Source organism: Aplidium turbinatum, chromosome 16, assembly GCF_918807975.1.
Source record: "Aplidium turbinatum chromosome 16, kaAplTurb1.1, whole genome shotgun sequence".
NCBI classification, from domain to species: Eukaryota; Metazoa; Chordata; class Ascidiacea; order Aplousobranchia; family Polyclinidae; genus Aplidium; species Aplidium turbinatum.
The window spans coordinates 6,388,081-6,401,629 of NC_137487.1; positions in this window are offsets into that span (position 1 = coordinate 6,388,081).

The following is a 13,549-nucleotide window of genomic DNA, read 5'->3' on the forward strand; positions in this document are numbered from 1 at the left end:
GAATCGATTTCGATCTTTTATGGACAATTGCTATAGCCTTTACCACGCTTCTAACAATAACAGGGAATTGGGTGAATGTGCAGCGGCTGTTGAAGTGCAGTTGTTGAAAATCGGAAGGGTAGGCCTACTGGACACACGATGGGTAGCCTCGAGTTTCCACACAGTTAGTGCCGTCTGGAATAATTTCCCAGCACTTTTCGAATTTTTCAAAAAGGGGGCTATTAGCGACACAAGAGATTCTCGGGAACGTGCGAAATATCAAGGACTCTTGTCGAAGATAACATCCACGGATTTCTTGTTGGACTTGGCTTTGATGTACAAGTACTCGCAAGAATTATCCGAAATAACCTAAGCCTTGAACTGTAAAACAGAGCATGTAGGCTATTATTTGAGATAGCCTACAGATAACAAAATTAATAATTTTGCAAAATTATTTGAAACAAGAAGGAACGAACCCGGACGACATTATGGCATTGCTAAGGATGCTGAAGAAAACTTAGAGTTCAAAGGTGTAGAATTACATGTAAACAATTGCAGAAATAGCCCGCTAATCAATCCCCACATCTTCTCCACTGTAAATCAAAACTTGTAGTTTAACCACTTCTAGGGGTGGTTTAAAAACTCCACTTCTACTTTTTCATTCCCACCCCATAGCCTATTGGGAAAGATGGTCATTTCCACCCTACCAAAGGGTGGTACTTTCCACCCAACAGAGAAGGGTGTATAATCACTTAGGAAATTCCATCCAAGATCGCTTGTTGAATTCAACAGACTTGTCATTTATTAACAGCTGAAAAATACTTGATTCAACTATTTGGCCAGAGGACACAGTAATGACACACGGAGAAAACGAAATCATTGAAGTGGCAAAGAGATTGCGCTTAGATGAACGCGAAGCTGCCGTGAGAGGACTTTGTGAATATAGAACTACGAAAAGAAGATCCCAGAGTCTTCAAAATTTGATAACGTCATTATAATCCCTTCCAATTTCATCGAGCGAGTGTGAGCGCGGATTTTCACAAATGAACCTCATACTGACATCTGACCGTGCTTCTCTACACACTGTAACTGTTTCAAGTTTACTCTTTATACGAATGATCCGTCTTCCACTGAGAAATTTTTAACCAGCGAAGTATGTTGGATCCTGATTACGCCATGGACGTAACCCGGCAATTGAGACCCGAAGTCGCCAGAGGTTTTATGATTTTGAATACGATAAGTGTCTTAAAAATTGTAGGCTATAACTTGAAAAATCAAAAATGGAAAAAACTGAAAACATTTTTTTTATTTTCTTTCCTAGGCTATAACTTGTATTTTTTTGTATTAATGTTTCACTAAAATATGAATATTTGCATTGAACAACGCTATCCTACCATCTATAAACCATGATACTTACTTTAAAACGTTTTAGGTACATTAAGTGTGTTGTTTCGAAGTCTTATAAAGACATATTTCTGAATTTCTTCCACGGCACCTAGCGCATTTGGAAAGTAAAAAACTAGCGCTCCGGAAGCTAATCTTCTGGAAATCCACCACTGGTTATAATAATGTAGCCTACCATACTATAGTTTACTGCAGATGTATTGTATAATGTATAGCTCTTGGTTCTGATGTCAGCAGTTAGCAAGCGCCTACAATACTGCAGAAATTGGACTATGAGAGCAACATACCTTAAACTTTATATCTGGATGTGTATGCCTATCTTAATTTTGATATTACCGGTACCTCATTGGCATAGACATTAGGCTATACAATTTGGAGAATTAATTAAAGCACTTAAATGCATACTCAATGAGGTGTTTTAACACAGATAAGTTATTTTTAATTCTCAATTTCTCCAGTAATTCTCATTAAAGGATTCTTGTATGTATTCCTGCAGTAAATACAAATAACAATACAGTACATTTTGGTAAGTACAAATATATGTCCTGTTGCTGTTTTCCTGATATGATTTGTGCAATCATATAGCTGCAGACAGGCTCCATTGTTTCAACTTCAAGGTTTATTAATCAGTGCACTTGGTCTATATAGGTCTAATTTTAACCAGTAGCCTACCTTATACTTTTTATAGCCTACAGAATATTTAAGTGGGGTTGTTTTTTTTGTGGTGTGTAAAACAATATTTGTTACTCCTACCTACCATGCCAAAGTGCAGAAGCATCAAATAATGCACAAGCAGGGTATCTTCAAAGATGAATTCGGTGTCCGACGTTTTTTTCGTAAACAGTTGTTCGTAAAACAATTGTTTGTAAAATTAATTCTTTGTAAAACGGCAATTCTTCATAAAGCATTTCTTCGTGCATGCAATTGAGAATTGATGTATACATTATATTTGGGCAATTTCTATAAAAGTGTGCAGATTTGGGCAAATTTACGTTCTGCCCCCCAAAATGGTTTGGTCTAGTACGGCTATGCCTGCAATAATCGTGTTTTTATTTGAGCCCATTGCCATAGCATACAGTACGATGACAGATGCGACACAACAGACGACAGAAAGCAGCGAAGTGACATAAAGTCTTCGAGTCAGCTGCTCCCCTTATTTTGGCGGTATCGAACCAACCTCCTTTCGAACGTCGCGCAGCGGCGCAGGCATCCACGTCACCTACGGTCGCCACTGGGCTACGCAGCCCACAACAGTGTTACCAGACGCTGACGGCTGAATTCTACACAGCCGTTACTCAACTTATCCAATCGTAACTTCTTCTCCCAAGCAATTTTTACCAACTTTTCGACATTGCCAAGCTGGCAAGATACTTTTGATAAGTTTGACCTCTAAAAAAAGCTTTCTACCTGAACCTTTGCTGTGTTGACGTGTTGTGATGGTCAGAAATAAAAGTCAAGGAAATGAAATATCTTCTGACAGGTGTCAAACCCACAACAATGTTTGATGTGAACGACTCGGTTGTCTTGTAATACAAACAAATTTATTTTCACACGAGTCAGTTCAATCATAAACAGCTAAAAATCGATTTCGATCAGCTAGATCATGAGCTTTGGGCTTGGACGGACAAGAGCTCGGACTGACAAAGCTTTGATAGGATATTCCTGGTAGTTTCGCATACCGTACTTTTAAAGGCTTTTGATGCAGGGCTGTTACCGAGTTTGACAGAGTGAAGTTGTTGATTGTTGAAGCAGAGCCACTATATACAGTTGAAGTGTTGTTGCTGGGGAATTATTCCATACATTAGGTGCCACTGAATGGAGAACAGTAGGCTACTTAGAATGCGTTGCTCAAGCGCACACTCAATCCACTCCTGCTGCAAATATTGGTGGTTGGTTTTGAATCTTTATCCTCGCACTGACAAAGTTTTGATATGTCATTCTGGTAGTTTTGCATGGCCTACTTGTAGAGGCTTTTGACGCAGGGCCAGTTGCCGAGATTGACAGAGTGAAGTTTTCCGATTATTGAAGTGTCATTGCCAGGGAATTCCATTCATTAGGAGCCGCTAAAATTTTTTTGTCTGTTATGAAAGTTGTATGTCTACGGTACTAGAATATTCAGTGCGAGAAAAAACAAGCACCATGAAAACTAAATTCCACAACAGACAAAAAGCAGAGAAAGATTATATCAATCATCAAGTCGGCTGCATTAGGAAGAAACAGTAGCCTAACATGGTAAAGTAAACACGAGAGAGCAAGCTTGCTTTAGCAAAACACACAAAAGCAGCCGCACTTCAGGCTCCGTCTCCGTCAATCTAAAGAACATTACGATGACACAACTGAAGGCATTGAAAAACCACAAGGTTATCTAAATCAGATGCTTCTGCAGTTTAAAAAAACTTAGCTGTAGCTTGACCCAGGTCAAAATTACCGGTACTCCTATGCATTTTAACGCCGTCAGGCTCCCTGCACAATTGTCTTATTTTATTTTTTCATTCCCTTCCCAATTTTCATTCTTGCCCGTACAACTTTCATAACAGAAGAAATAAATAACTCTAAATTGCACTGCGACTCCAGATGTAAGCGAAATGATTGTACGCTAAAAGTATCTACTGGTAAAAAATTAGACTCATGTTTTTGCCAAGAATTTAAAACTACGGTGCCGCTCCGGCTCCGGCCGAAACTCGAGACCTCGACTCGTGTTTTGACAATTACATTTACTCTGATTGTTTTTTAGTATATGGCACTGTTGAAACAAAATAAATTGACTTGACTCCAGGGGTGGGAACCCGCTACTTTTAAAGTAGCGCTACCGCTACCGCTACTTGGACCAAAATAGCGCGCGCTACCGCTACCCGCTACCAATTTACAAAAGTAGCGCGCTACCCGCTACCGCTACTCGGACCAAAGTAGCGCGCGCTACCGCTACTTTTTCCGCTACTTTTGTCTAAAATGACAGTAGGAAACAGTCTTCAAGTCCCTAGTGACGCAAAAGTGACCTTGAAAACGAATGGTATCATTCGTTTACACTGTCATTTTAACGTCATTATAGAAAACACATTCTAAGGGAAATTTATTGTTACGCATCTTTCAAAAACACAAGCATGTCAAAATGAGATTCACTAAGTCCTGCCCGCTTTGGCTTTAAGCACATCTTTTCCAACAGAGAAAAGTCTCTCCACCGCAGCACTGGAAGGAATGGGGGTGTTGTATTTAATGAACAGATGTTTTAACTCGGTAGCCTATTCGAAAAGCTCAAGGACTTGCTTCTTTCCGAAAAAAAAGGCGTCAACAATTGCTATTTCCTTCTGCACCGACGTTTCACGGGATGGCGCCAATACAGCAAAAAATTCATCCTCCGAGTCGTGACTATAGTGTTGGTGTCACTCTTCTCGGTATCAACCTGGCTTGATGTCTCGCGCAACAGTCAAAATACATCTGTCTTGACTTTTTCTCGCAGTGCGTCAGCATCATCCGTGGAAACGTAGGCTAGCGCATAAATAGTAGCCACGACGTCTTGAAGGAGGGATGACGACATGATGCCGTAACGCATTTCATTTCGTTGAATCGTTTCTTCACCTCTTCAAGGACTTTCACTCTCAACTCCTCACAGGTCACAAGATCACTGATCTCGTCAACTTCTTCGCGCAAATTGTAATGGTTGGAAGCAAGACTCCGTAATACGCTTTGGACTTGCCGATCACACGGAGATATTCGTCGAAGAAGTTGACTTTAGCTAGAAATAAATGAGCTGTTTAGAAGTAAGATAAACTATGTTGTAACTTCTAAGTTTTAAGCAAAACAAAATTGCCCTGTAATGATTTCTTTTAACAAAAACCATCGTGTAAGAAAATTTTATCAGCAACAAATATCTTAACTAATCATTTGTCAACAGTTTTACTTTAACCAATGCGATAAAACCTTATTTTTGGACATCTTAGCATAGGTGATGACTGATGAGGCAATGCTCCCTGCATGTAGTCTATACGGTATTCTATAAACCATATACAACTTTACTTCGGCTATTATTAAAATTAAAATGAACATTATCGATTTCATACCTTGATCGCAGGATCGCAGCTCCACACCAGAAAACGAGATTCCCAAAAGATCGAAACTTTGCAACTAAACCGATTATATAGGCTTTATAATATAACTGCTTGACCACGCCAACGTTGCGAAAAAAACGAGTATTTTTTTCACTTTAAATTTTATTTATTTATTTATTTATTTATTTGGATTTTGTTTCAGACACAAGTAGAATTGGTCCATAGGATACAAACACACAAAGAAAACGAAATACAACACCACACAGAAATCGAGTAGGCCTAGCAGCTATCGGTACTACACAAATATTAAGCACAAGTTTCAGGCTGGAGAGCACGATCACGATGCTGGAAGAAAGCAGATTGATGATAACACGCGGAATTCATCAAATCAAATGCCAAATTAAAGTAGCGGGTAGCGGGAGTGCGACTGATAAAAAGTAGCGCCTCTCCCGCTACCGTTACTTTGCAAAAAAAATAGCGCCACTACTGCAGCCGCTACTCGAACTAAAAAGTAGCGCCGCTACCGCTACTTTTACCGAAGAAGTAGCGCCGCTACAAAAGTCGCGCGCTACTGCCCACCTCTGCTTGACTCCAAATAAAACTCTGGCTCCTAACAATGGTGGAATATTGATTTTCAAATGGCTTCCGTATTCGGAAAGGCTTTAATCTGGCAACGCTAAACATTTGAACAAAGGGCAGGCTGTCTCAAACTCAGAATCTCAGACAGAGACAGACCCACGGAGCACACAGACTCCAGTCCTTGTCCATGCAGAATTGCAGATTGCCAGAAGTGGTCACTGATGGGTATGCTAACATCTGGTAGTGTGGATACATAACCACTCGGAATTTTCTCGTATTTTAAAAACGTTTGCTACATAATATTTTGTTATTGTCTTTAGTTCAATGACACTTAGACAAGCTGGCTGTTTTGTGTTACTTTTGCATTATGTACCGTATATTACTTGCATAATTCAAACATGTACTATGACTGTGTTCGGGTTAGATATTGGTTTTAAAAAAACGCTTCTGGGTAGTATCAAACTCATATCCTAGGGAGCACCAGCCTGACAAATATTGCACACGCCACTGATTCAGTTGAAAAAAAATCTTGAATTTAGAAGTTATACCGGTACTGTATACACACTTTTTCTTATTTGTTCTCTCGTCTTTTGCTTTGAAAGAGAAGGTGAAAGAAAAAAGTATGTCAAGCCGGTCAAATAGTGTTTTTAAATTAAAAGACCGGAGCCAGTTAAATAGCCACTGCCATAAAATTTCCCACATCACAAGGTTTTGTTTTCAACAGCTTTTTAACCATTTTGGTTTTTACAAGGCTTTATTTTGATATTTGTAGAAAACATGCGCATATTTATATCAGGCAGTGGCTATTTGACCGGCGCCGGTCTTTGAATCTGAAACACTATTTGACCGGTCATGACGTCACTATACAGTCACTTTTTTCTTTTTCTTTTTCAAAGCAAAAGACGAGAAGCGCATATAAGTTCTAAATCCAACCATCTCACTCAACTCGTAACGTGGCGCATGCGATACGTCGCCGCCTCCGACTCTAGAGGGGCTGAGTTCGATACTACCCGGAAGCGTTCTTTTTTTTTATTTATTTTTTTTTAACTGAATTTTGACACGAAGTGCATTTTTTAGTCAGTTTTTAATTATTTTTTATGTCTTTTCAAATGTGAGTAATAAAGTTAGAGTTTTTTTAATTTGCTGGAATTTGAGAATTTCTCTGGGTAATTTTCCGATTGTGGCCGTGCTAACTACTGATACGGTATATACCGTCAAACGGGGTGACTTTGTTCACCAGGGTGACTTTGATCAGCACTGTTTTAGCTTTGTAATTGACAATTTGAGTAATTGGACTTCGCTCAAATTCCAAGGATGGGGTTTGAAGTACTTGAGCGAAGTCCAGTTACTCAAATTGGCAATTACAAAGCTAAAACAGTGCTGAACAAAGTCACCCCGGTGAACAAAGTCACCCCGTTTGACGGTAGCCTACATAATTTTTCAATTCAGGCACGTTTTAAACTTTTCAAGGTTTTGCCACGTCTTCCCGTTCATTAACGTGCTGGGAGGTCTATATGTATCGATTTTTGTAGTTAGTATCTTTTTCGTCCCGGACGCGTTAATGACGAAAAATAAAATGATTGATTGATGTGACCGTGTTTGCCGAACGAAGCAATACATTTTTGCTCTCAACAAAATGCACTTTGGGTCAAAATTTAGTTAAAAAAGAAGAACGCTTCTGGGTAGTATCGAACTCAGTCCCTCTAGAATAGGAAGCGGCGACGTACCACACGCGCCAGTCGCGCCACATAACGAGTTGAATAAAATGGTTGGATTCAGAACTTATATGCGCACTTCTCATCTTTTGCTTTGAAAAAGAAAAAGAAAAAAAGTGACTGGACAATGACGTAATGACGGTCAAATAGTGTTTCAGATTCAAAGACCGGCGCCGGTCAAATAGCCACTGCCTTTATATCACCTGTCCGCAAATACCGTATTTTCTTGAATGGAAACGCAGCTACTATTTTTTTTTGAACGTTTTGTGCAGCTTTTTTTTGTATGAACGCTTTTGTCTTCTAATTAATGCTCAGAGGACATTCGAGTTTATCATAAGTACCGGTAACAAGAAAACGGACACAGCAATTTTAATATTCTTTTTGCTATTATTGCTATGATATCCGATAGCTGCTATTATTGTCGCATCTGTGTAAAGCAAACAAAACCAAAAAGAGGTAGTGGTAGAGTGTTGATTAGGTGACAATAAAATTCTGGAAATAGAAGTTCCAATGATAATAATGACTTGAACGATATCAGCATATTGATCATGATGAAAATGACCATTGATACAATATCATAGTTGAAATAAAACATATGTATAGGGATGGACAATTCAGAATATTTCACTATTTCAGAATTATTCCGGAATACTAAATCGAATCTAGAATACCGAATCCTATTAACTTCTAGGCTCCAGCAACGCAAAAAGTAAAAAATTTCATGCAATGTTTATTTGCAAATTTAGACACAAAAGCAACACAATCAAAGTAGATGTTTATTGTAGTGCAACACATCAAGGGCCATTTCATTCCAAATGACTGCCAGACAAACAAGAGCCGTGTTGCCAGATGCTGGAAGCTGCTTGACACCAAAAAGTAACTAAAATTTCACCAGCTATTTAAAACACTCTAAATAAATCAATTTTGCCTAAAATACACATAGTTTTTAAGACATAAGACACTGCCAGTGGCGTACGCAGGGGGGGGGTCATTGGGCCATGCCCCCCCCCCCCCCCTTAAAATGTTTTAGTAGTTAACGACGTAGATTAAGGCATTTAATATGTTTTGCATTGCTCTGTCAAAGCAATTACTGTAACAATGTTGTTTTATAGACTAAGCCAATACGAAATACATGGCCCAATCCACCTACACCACCCCAGGTATGCCAATGTGGCATAGTGTTCTGTAAGCCTCTTATAGTGATTAGTGAGAGAGGATTGGATAAAGTCTAAACTAAAACTATACTGGGATATCATGAAGTAGTCTGAGATATCAATGACGAGTGGCGTAGCCAAGGGGGGGGGGGGGTTGGGGAGTTACAACCTCACTTTGGCACGCGTGTGGCGTCACGATATTGAGAATGATGCTTTCAGTCTCTTTATGCTTGGGAATGATGCTTTCAGTCTAAAAAAACTTGCCTAATTTTAAACGAAACTGCATTACAAGAGCGAGTTTTGCCAATACCAAACATTTAAACATCTCCGCAGTCAGGAATTAACAAGAAAACATATAGACTTAGCTTTATTTCCGAAATATGCCCAAGAAAACATGATCTTATCCTTTTGCTATGCCACCTGACAGCATCATTTTACGGGAATATTCATACCCACATTTTTCTTGAAAATGCTCTCAGAATGCACCAAATTCAAAGTAATTTTTCAAAATTTTCTGGGGGAAGTCCCCCAGACCCCCCGCCGCTGGGTGTTGTCTTGAGCAAAAATGTCATCGGGCTTCGTCCGCCGGTCGTCAAAACCCCCCTTTTCAAAATTTCTGGCTACGCTACTCTCAATGGCCCCCCCCTTGACAAAATCCTGCGTACGCCACTGGACACTGCCATCACGCATACACAAACCTTGCAAAACGTTTTCTATACGAGCAGGGATTATTTGCTAAAAAGTTTTAAAAAAAATGAAAAAACTTTTTTGAAAAAATTGAGTGGGGAAAATTTCACCAAAAAGTTGTCTGGTTCCAAGGTCAAAAAGCTGGGCACCAAAGACCTCTAAGTTTCACCAGAATTTTTTAATTTGGTATCATATTCCCCCATCTGGCAACGCTGAACGGGAGCGCAGCTTAGTTGCCGTCAAGCCCACACTGGAAAGGCATCGCTCAGAAGAAGCTGATTGGCAAGTATGCTGAGATATTTCAAAGCCAACTGCTTTAGCAGGGACATCTGCCCAATGTTGTTACGCCACCGGTCAAACTATCGCAGAGTCGCATTTGCACGTGAATTGAAAAAAAGCATTGCACATTTTGTGAAGAAAAATGTTGTGAAAAAAAAGCATTTGCACAAAGCGTGAAGAAAATTGCGCGCTTGGTTTCTTTGATTGCTCATGCGGGCGAGTGACGTAGGGATGCATGCGCCGTGCGCGCACAACCACGTGCAAAACGTTTTTGAAACTGCAAATGGTGTCAGTGCAAAGAAAAAGAGAGTAAACCACACTTTTTTCAGTTCACTGTCTCAAGCTGACAGCTTGCACAAGACTTATGCATATCTTTAAAACCGAATCTTATTACCCGGTTTTATTGCCATTTTGGATTCGGATAGTTTAGGATCCGAATCCTTCTGGATTCGGTATTCTGAATTGCCCATCCGTACATATGTACAATGCTTGAATTGTTTTCCCCAATTGGAGAATAATAGAGATGTTTGCTTTGTTTTCTTTTATCAGCAAAGAAGCGATTTCATCATTGTCTTCTGCAGCTTCTATGCGAGGGAAGCTTTTATTGTTTATTTTTATTCAAATCATGCGGGTTTCTATTCAAGGACGGCTTCTATTCAAGGGTGGTTTATATTCAAGAAAATATGGTAGTTAAGCTTTTCTCAAATTAGAGCAAAATTACTTATCTGGCAACACTTGGAAAAATATCCACAACTCTTTTTTGCATGGGACAACTAGTATAGGCCTATCTACTACATTTAGAGCTCGACCGATATATCGGTCAGCCGATATGTATCGGCCGATATCAGGTGTAGCCGATATATTGTATCGGCTATTTTTCGCCGATAAACATCGGCCAGCAAAAGCACACTTAAAACCAGCCATACATGCCTTTAGAAGAAACACAAGTTGCTCAAACGTGCTTGCATAGCACGAACAATTGTTGTGAGAATATAATTTCCCACCCATTCTAGTGCGCGCATCTAGAAAATGTTAATACTGTAGTGTATCCCTTAGCTTCCATTCAAGCAAGAAAACTTTCGAGTTTTACGTTGCTTCAACGATTGATGACATTGAATCAGCGTAATAAAGGTGAATTCTTTGCGAAGAATCGATGGGAGTACTGGTGTACTACTACACTAACCACGCGCAACTTATTTCAAGTCTTACGTCACAATGTCTGGCTTTGATCTCCGAGTGGTATTGATAAGGCAAGATTCGTTACAAAATTAGATCATACGAGTAGGCTATCACAGCAAGATGCAGCAAAATTTGTCAAGTTTTGGTATTACAGTAAAAAAGAAAAGGCCCAGGAAAAATTAACCTTCGCTCACATGACATGCAAAAATAAACCCGAAGAAAAAAACCTAGTGAAACTTTGCACAGAAGAAAATAGTAGCGTCATTGTAGAAGTTGCAAAAATAACCCCCCAAAAAAAGCCTAGTGAAACTTTGCACAGAAGAAAATAGTAGCGTCATTGTAGAAGTTTTCCGATTCGTGCCCAGAGCATTGTGACGCAAGAAGCCACACGACCTCGTTTGGTGGAAGTTAATCAGATATGCGGCGTATTGAGCAGCTACAGTACGGCGCTTTGACTCTTCAAGCGCATGTCGTTGGTCCGATGAAAGCCTTTCAGAGTGACCTTGCTGAAATTTTAAAAAACCCTCTAATTTGAATATTGAATTGAAAACAAAACAATAATGCATTTGGTTGTTTCTTTTTTGTGATTAGTGTTAAGAATGATTTTTCCATTACAGCAACCAATGCATAAACTTTCTTGGACTGGTTTGTTGCTTAATAACTTTGTTGGTAACAAATTTTTCGTAGTTGATATATATCGGCCGATATATATCGGTATCGGCCTAAAAATTTCATAAATATTGGTATCGGTATCGGCCTGAAAAAGTGATATCGGTCGAGCTCTAACTACATTATAGTCAGAGGTGGGCACCCGCGACCACTACTTGAACCAAAATAGCGCGTGCTACCGCTACTTCTTCCGCTACTTTTGTCTAAAAGATGTATTCCTGAAGAGGACATCTTGTGATGTCGAAAACGTTTGATACTTAATTTGTTGCGTAGTTTTATGTTTATGTAAATGAAATAAACTTGAAGATGTTAAACTTGATCACGTTGCTCGGCTTCGTATGCCTATGGTTCAACAAGACAAACTCTCTACCGAAGCTCTTTTGTCTAAAAATACACTAGGAAACACTCTTCATAAGTCCCTAGTGACGCAAAAATGACCTTGAAAACGAATGTTATCATTCGTTTACACTGTCATTTTAATGTCGTTATAGAAAACATTTAAGGAAATTTATTGTTACGCATCTTTTAAAAACACGAGCATTTCAAAATGAGAGTCCCTAATTCCTGCCCGCTTTGGCTTAAGCACATCTTTTCCAACAGAGAAAAGTCTCTCCACCGCAGCACTGGAAGGAATGGGGGTGTTATATTTAATGAACAGATGTTTTAACTCGGTATTCGAAAAGTTCAAGGACTGCTCCAGTCCGAAAAAAGGCGTCCACAATTGCTGTTTCCTTCTGCACCGACGTTTCACGGGATGGCGCCAACACACCAAAAAAATTCATCCTCCGAGTCGTGACTGGTGTTGGTGTCACCCTTTTAGAGAAAACGACATTCCCAAAAGACCGAAACTTTGCAACCAAACCGATTATATAGCTGCTTGACCAATGACCACGTCAGTGTTGGCAAAAAAATGAGTATTTTTTCACTTTAAATTAAAAAAGAGCGGGTAGCGGGAGTGCGACTGAAAAAAAGTAGCGCTTCTCACGCTACCGCTATTTTGGAAAAAAATAGCGCTGATACTGCAGCCGCTACTCCAACTAAAACGGAATGGCCCGTGTCGGTGAGTCCGATCCCTTAACCGGGGATTTTTTCAATTTTTTTTTAAATTATCGGGTACCGTAGCCTAATTATCATTGCCGTTTTAGGGTTAGGGTTGGAGGTTAGGAACTCACCGAATAGTAGCAGACCCAACTAAAAAGTAGCGCCGCTACCGCTACTTTCATCAAAAAAGTAGCGCGCTACTGTCCACCTCTGATTATAGTGTCATAAATATAACCACTTCTAGCGGCGCAACTAGAAAAAATCAAAGGGGGTCGGCAACGAGAGAGAAAACTAACAATTTGTAGAAGTGGATATATCACAGTCAGATTGTTAGAATATTAGCCTAGTGTAAATTGACAGCGCAATGATCCAATTCTGTGACGTGCGAAGCGACCTTTTTCCCCCTTACTCACTCTCAAAAAAGTCACTTGCAATTTCGAAAGTAGGCAGCAAATTGTTTGCTCTCTAGGGCCACATTTTAAAAAGTAGTCCACACAAGCTTAGGGCCTGGACACACGTCAAGTTTGACAAGATTGTAAAGAAAATTTAATTGCCGTCTTTTTGATACCAAAATTATAAAATTGGTTTAAGAATGTGTAAAGTTGCGACCATACGAAGATTACAAATCAGACTAGCCTAAAGCCAGCTGCAGTTTCGTTTTGTGAGTTAATAAGGTTGCATCCTAAGGAGGGATGCCCAAAGTAGAATTTCGAATCTTTAAGATTCGAATCCATCTAGAATTGAATCTAAAAACCGCTTTTTATCGGGTACGGTATTTGGATTCGGAAATAATACGGAGAAAGGAAAAAAATTTAAA